The sequence below is a fragment of the Scatophagus argus genome, chromosome 6, assembly GCF_020382885.2.
Source record: "Scatophagus argus isolate fScaArg1 chromosome 6, fScaArg1.pri, whole genome shotgun sequence".
NCBI lineage: Eukaryota > Metazoa > Chordata > Actinopteri > Scatophagidae > Scatophagus > Scatophagus argus.
The window spans coordinates 25,144,546-25,151,043 of NC_058498.1; positions in this window are offsets into that span (position 1 = coordinate 25,144,546).

Below are 6,498 nucleotides of genomic sequence, written 5' to 3' on the forward strand. Positions count from 1 at the left end.
CTGATACCTCCAAAACTCACACAAAATCAATCTAGATGGATAAACAGCACTACACGTATGAGGAAACATATTTTTGATTTGGGGATGGAATGTCCATTTTAATAATATGAATGAATTGTGTTCTATCACTGCTTATCCTTTTGCAGGGAGGCTGGGGCCTGTCCCAGCATCATCACAGAGATGACATATGGAGACAAACATCCATGCTCACATTTACACTTACTGGAAACTTAGAGTCACCAGTTAACCTAATCTGCATGTGTCCTTGCTCTTGTCTTCTCTCAATTACAAACATACACTGGCAAAGGAATGAAAATTCTTCCCCTGTTAGCTAATGTCAAAAGTAGTTCAAGTGTCAGAGCTCAACACCAGTCTGTACAGAAGCTATGAATCCTGAATTCAAAATCCAGAGCTGTATGTGGTCCTGTTAACCAGCAGATGTCACTGAGAGCCTGACTGAATAAGCATCTGGGCTCTAGCTCTCTGCTTCACTCTGTGTGTGTGTGCACGTATGTGTTTGTGTGTTCATACAGTATGTGTGTGTGCGCTGACTGAAACTGCAGCACAGCTCCATTTAAATTAATAGGAGGCAATGAATAAAACAGTCTCATTGAAGCTGCATTGCACTCAGTCTTTGTCTTTCAGACAGAACAGAACAAAGTATGCATGTTTAAAAACACCTTTACCATTGCAAACATTTCTCAGTCTTAGTGCATAGAAGGCAATTATTTATCACATTGCAACCTTGTCTTCTTATAAAAATATGTTAAATATGTTTATATACATTTGTTTTGCAGCAAAACATGTTTTCAAGGAAAAATAATGCAGGAAATGACATAATGAGGACATAATAGGAATTTATCTGCCAAGTAACAAGATTTCTGGCAAGAATGTTCATACTGAACCTGTCAATAAAACGCACCATGACATGATTTATATTTCATTTGTCTTCAAGTCAGTACTCCTAGTCACTATAGCATTATGAAACTTTCCATGGTGATGCTTAAGGACAGCAGTAACTTGAAGCATGAGGCACAACATGTTTATTAAAATCTAAGTGAAAACATGATCCTTCCTTAACCCTAAAAGTTCATTTTTTTTGGATTTAGAGGCAGAAATGGAATATTCATAATTATGTTTTCAGTGGTATATAATCACCTGAAACTAAGAATTGTGTTCTCATTTCCTTAGAACGAGCATTTTATATCTTCTTCCACAGAGGGCAACATGTTGTCATGTTGCATGTTTCTACAAGTGGCCAGAATGGGCAAAAACACTTGAGAACGGACCCAAAAAGGCAGAACACCTCAGACAGCAAGAATCAAAGTTTAATAATTTAATGTACAGTTTCAAAAAACAGGTTTCAGGTAGAAGTAGACGAAAGAATATTAAAGTACACAAGGGTAAAATAAAAACTCCAAAAAGAGACCACAGAGGTGGGAGGTGGATGATTGCAGGTAAGTAGTTGCAGGGGTGTAGGTGGAACAGGGAACTGAGGATAACAAGTCCAGCTCTCGAACGAACCAAAATGACAGACAGGGAACGGGAGGAACGAGACAAGAACAAATCAAAACACAAGGGAGGAGATAAAATAAGGAGACACAGGAGGAACAGGGAAGAGAATTGACAGACCCTGACCCTCCCCCCTATCTAGACAGGATCTTTTTAGTTTTTGCTGGTCACTGGAGGGTGAGATGAGGGCTGTTCAGCTCGTTACATAAACCTAATCACAGACTGAGGTCAGGATGTGAACCCCACTGAACGTTTTCATAAAAATGGTGTGAATCATCAGCGTGATTCCACCAGATCTCAACCCAGCTGAACACCTGTGGGAGACTTTGGGAGCAACATTTTTCTGAGCACTCTCCGCCATCATCATCGAATCACCAAGTCAGGGAACATGTTTGGTGTTCATTCCTCCAGTAGAATTCCATAGAGTCATACAAGTACCTCAAATTTGTAGCTAAGTACAATACTTAAATAAATGTACTTGTTTCATTCCACAACTACCAAATATACTGAGCTGCCTGGTGGTTGTCTTTTTAAAAAGTTATGGGGAATGTTCAGTCAGAAACTATTCTTTTGCATGCTATACCGTCCTGTTGTTCATGCCACACGCTCACTCATAATTTCCTGTTGTCATTGTGTGGGGCTGTCAATTGAGATATCAGCTGTCCTCATCAGATGGTCACATCCATTAGACAAGACAAAACAAGACAACTTTATTTGTATAGCCCATTTTTACAAGCAGTTTGTCTCAAATTACATAACATCATAGCAACATCCTCTGCCCTTAGACCCTCACATCGACTAAGGAAAAACTCACAGAAAAAAACCTTTAACAAGGAAAAAATGGGAGAAACCTCAGGGTGAGCAACAGAGGAGGGATCCCTCACCCAGGATGGGCAGATATGCAATGGATGTTGTACAGGCAGGAAAGCAGTTAACAACATGAGATATGGGATAGATGGGGAATGTTCAGTCAGGTGAGAACTGATGGAGGCAGCTCCTGGTGGGCAGGCTGGGCTATGAGCAGGGAAAGCAGGAGCAGCAGGTTGGTTAATGAACAGGGATGGCAGGCAGGGTAGAAGTCGAGCGAAGGAGGTGATGCAGGTGGAGATTGGTGCTGGTGGATGGAGCTCTGGAGAAATCTGACACAGAATGCGACACGCCAAGGCCAGACTACACAGTATAACAGATAAAGACGGAACAGCAAATGTATAGAAGGAGAGGAGAGGAGATGGCTCCCTGTATTCTGATGAGTCCCCCAGCAGTCTAAGCCTATGGCAGCATAGCTATAAAATGCTTCAGAGTTACCTGAACTAGCCCTAACTAAAAGCTCTATCATAAAAAGGAATGTTTTTAGCCTGAACTTAAATAGAGAGTTGGTTCCACAGTAGTGGAGCAAGGTAGCTGAAGGCTCTACCTCCCAGTCTGTTTTAGAGATACTGGGAACCACTAGCAGACCTGCATTCTGGGAGCAAAGTGCTCTACTGGGGCAATAAGGAACAATGAGGTCCTTGAGATAGGACAGAGCTTTGTTATGAGTCAATAGAAGAAGTCTATCCTATATTAAAGAGTTTGGTCTAGACCTGCTCAAATTGGAAAGTGTCATGAGATAACTTTTGTTGTGAATTGGCGCTATATAAATAAACTGAATTGAATTGAATTGAATTATATCCTTCAAGAAGCCAATGGAGTGAGGCTAAAACAGGTGAGATATGCGCTCTCTTATTAACTCCTGTCAGTACCCTCGCTGCAGCATTCTGGACCAACTGGAGACTCTTTAGAGAGTTTTTAAAACATCCTGACAAAAGAGAATTACAGTAGTCCAGCCTAGAAGTGATGAATGCATTGACCAACTTCAAAAAATCACTCTGAGGAAGGATGTTCCTTATTTTAACTATGCTACAAAGGTGAAATAAGGCAGTCCTAATGATATGTTTTATATGGGAATTGAAGGACAGGTCCTGGTCAAAAATAAGTTAAAAGTGATACCATCCAGGGTGGTGGCCTGGATGGTATAATAAGAGTAATAAGAATTTAGAGGACATCCAGGACTTAATGTCTTTCAGACATTTTTCCAAATTGGTAAGGTGGCTTCTGTCATCTGGTTTTATAGATAAGTATAGCTGAGTATCATCAGCATAACAATGAAAATTGATGAAGTGCTTCCAGATAATATTCCCTAATGGAAGCATGTAGAGAGTGAAAAGTATTGGCCCTAATACTGAACCCTGGGGTACAACATAAGTAACTTTAATGTACTCAAAACGATTATGATTAACGTTACCAAATTGATACCAATTTCATGGTCCAGTCTCTGAAGTAGAATGTTGCAATCAATGGTATCAAATGCAGCACTGAGATCTAGAAGTACATATGGAGGCAAGACCTCTAGCGGATGCTAAGAAAAGGTCGTTAGAAACTTTTATCAGTGTTGTTTCAGTTCTATGGTGTTCTCTAAATCCAGATTGGAAAACTTCAAAAAGGTCATTAGAGTAGACATGTCGATGTAGCTGCTCCAGGACAACCTTCTCAAGGATCTTGGAGATGTATGGAAGGTTGGATATAGGTCTGTAATTAACTAATACATCTAGGTGAAGGGAAGGTTTCTTTAATAGTGGTTTGATGACAGCCACCTTAAAGGCCTGTGGTACATAACCTGTGACTAAAGAGAGATTGATCTGGTTCAGTATAGGAATGTTAACTAAGGGAAAGACATCCTTAAGCAGTCTTGTTGGGACTGGGTCAAGTAGACATGTGGATGACTTGGATGAGGTAATGACATGCTTTAGATGTGGAGGTTGCTATAAGAGAAACTGTATTTGGTGGAGTATTACTGTCAATCCTGGCTCCGATGTTCACAATCTTATCAGTGAAGTTAAGAAATCATCACTGCTGAGAGCCGGGGGGATGCATGGCTCAACAGCACTATGGTTTTTAGTTAGCCTGGCTACAGTATTAAAGAGGAATCTAGGATTCTTCTTGTGCCTTTCTATTACTGAGGAGTAATATGCCTTTCTGGTGCTTTTTCATAAATTAATAAACTATTTCCCAGGTTTGACGGTCTTCTACACATTGGAATGTGACTTTCTTTGCAACTGTCTAGTTTTCTATTTCAAGATGTGTAGATTTGAATTGTACCAGGGAGCTACTCTCTCCTGGTTACTGACCTTCTTTTTCAGAGGGGATACAGAATTAAGGGTCCCAAGAAGTGATGTTGCAGTGCTATCTACAAGAAGGTTTACCTGTGAGGGAGTGAAATTGGCATCGTTGACCTCCATTGTTTTAATGTAGGGTGTAATGGCAAACTCTGCTGGAATAAGTTCTTTAAATTTAGATACAGCAGTGTCAGAAAGGCATCTGCTGGAGTGGAATCTTTTTTCCAGGCAAAGTATAGTTTGCTAAAGTAAATTGAAATGTTATTAAAGAGTGGTCAGACAAGACAGGATTTTGGGGGAAAACTGTAAGGCAGTCAATGCCATAGGTTAGCATCAGGTCCAGGATATGATTAAAAGAGTGAGTGGGTTTATTTACCCTCTAGGAGAAGCCAGTTGTGTGTGATTTGAATGCAGAAGCTAGACAGTCATTTTCAACACCCACATGAATGTTAAAGTCTCCCACTATAATTACTTTGTCTGAGTTTATTGCTAAGTATGATAGAAAGTCACTCCTCCTCCTCTACCAGTATTTCTGGGAAACTGGTAGTTAATGTAGCACGGAGAGGTTGATTCATTTAAACTGATAAATTCATCCTGCTGCAACCAGTTTTTTGTGAGTGACGTTATATCACTCACTACTATAATATGGTGATCAAGTATCAGATCATTTACTAACAGAGATTTGGACGTGAGGGACCGAATATTTAACAAACAAACATTGGTTAGCTAAAGTAGTTGTTTTGATTTTAACTAGGTTTTTATGAACAACTCCAGATCTGGGTGTGGGCTTATACAGCCTCAAGGCAGACACAGTTTTTATGGGGTGTAAAGGGGGGGGGGTGACAGTTACACACCCTCATAGTTAGCCTATCATCTTTCTACAGTCTTTTAAAATATGATTTTTGCTCTTGCTTAGTTTATTCATGCTTCTTTTATGGGTGCCCCTCAACCTTCTAATCCATGCCCAGTCTTTGCAGATTCAGTAGCTTCATCATTTCATCACCATATAGTCACAGAAAAGTCATCAGCCACCACCACCAGTGCCTGGACTCCATAGTCCCCCTGTTGACTTTTTGACTAGACTTAATTATCACATGACCTGCTGTGATAAACACTGATCTTTACTTCATTCTTTTGTCTCTCTGGACTGAACTTCTCTTAATAGCAAGAGATAGAGGTCTCATGTACAGACAAGATGAAGCGAAAGTTATTCTTTCCTTCACCTACAGCAAGAGTGGACAACTGTAGCAACCTCTTGTCCGGTCCTCAACAAAAACACCATCACAGCTCATTCACTGCTGCCACAGTTCCAACAAGAACCAAGAGAAGTGAGACCATTACTGCCAATGGCTTTTCAGTTGTTGCAGATTGACATGGTTTTGAGACATGTATAGTGAGATGTTTGTTTGTTTGATTTATTAAACATGTTGTATAGCAACAGTATAGAATAAAAATTTTGCATTTTGCCACAATGTCTCCAGTACCTGGTCCAGTGCCTGTTAAGAGTGATTTAAACAAAGACACACTTTTTTTCCTCAAATGCACAACACCGTGGGGGGACTTGCATTTTGTGGGGGGATGAGTCCCCTTAATGTGAACAGGGTTTGTCCCCACAGTGTCAATAATACAAGGTTACACACACACACACCGTTCCACCCAGCCTCACTTTTTCTGTGTTTTGTGTTTGGGTAAGCACAGATTCTGATGTGTAGCTTCAGGCCACCCAGTGGTTTGTCAGGTTATTAATAATGTATCATAGATCTATTTAAGACAAAGAGACAGCTTGCTCTCTGCTCCGATAGAGAAGATGCTTATAGATGCATATTTCTGGAGC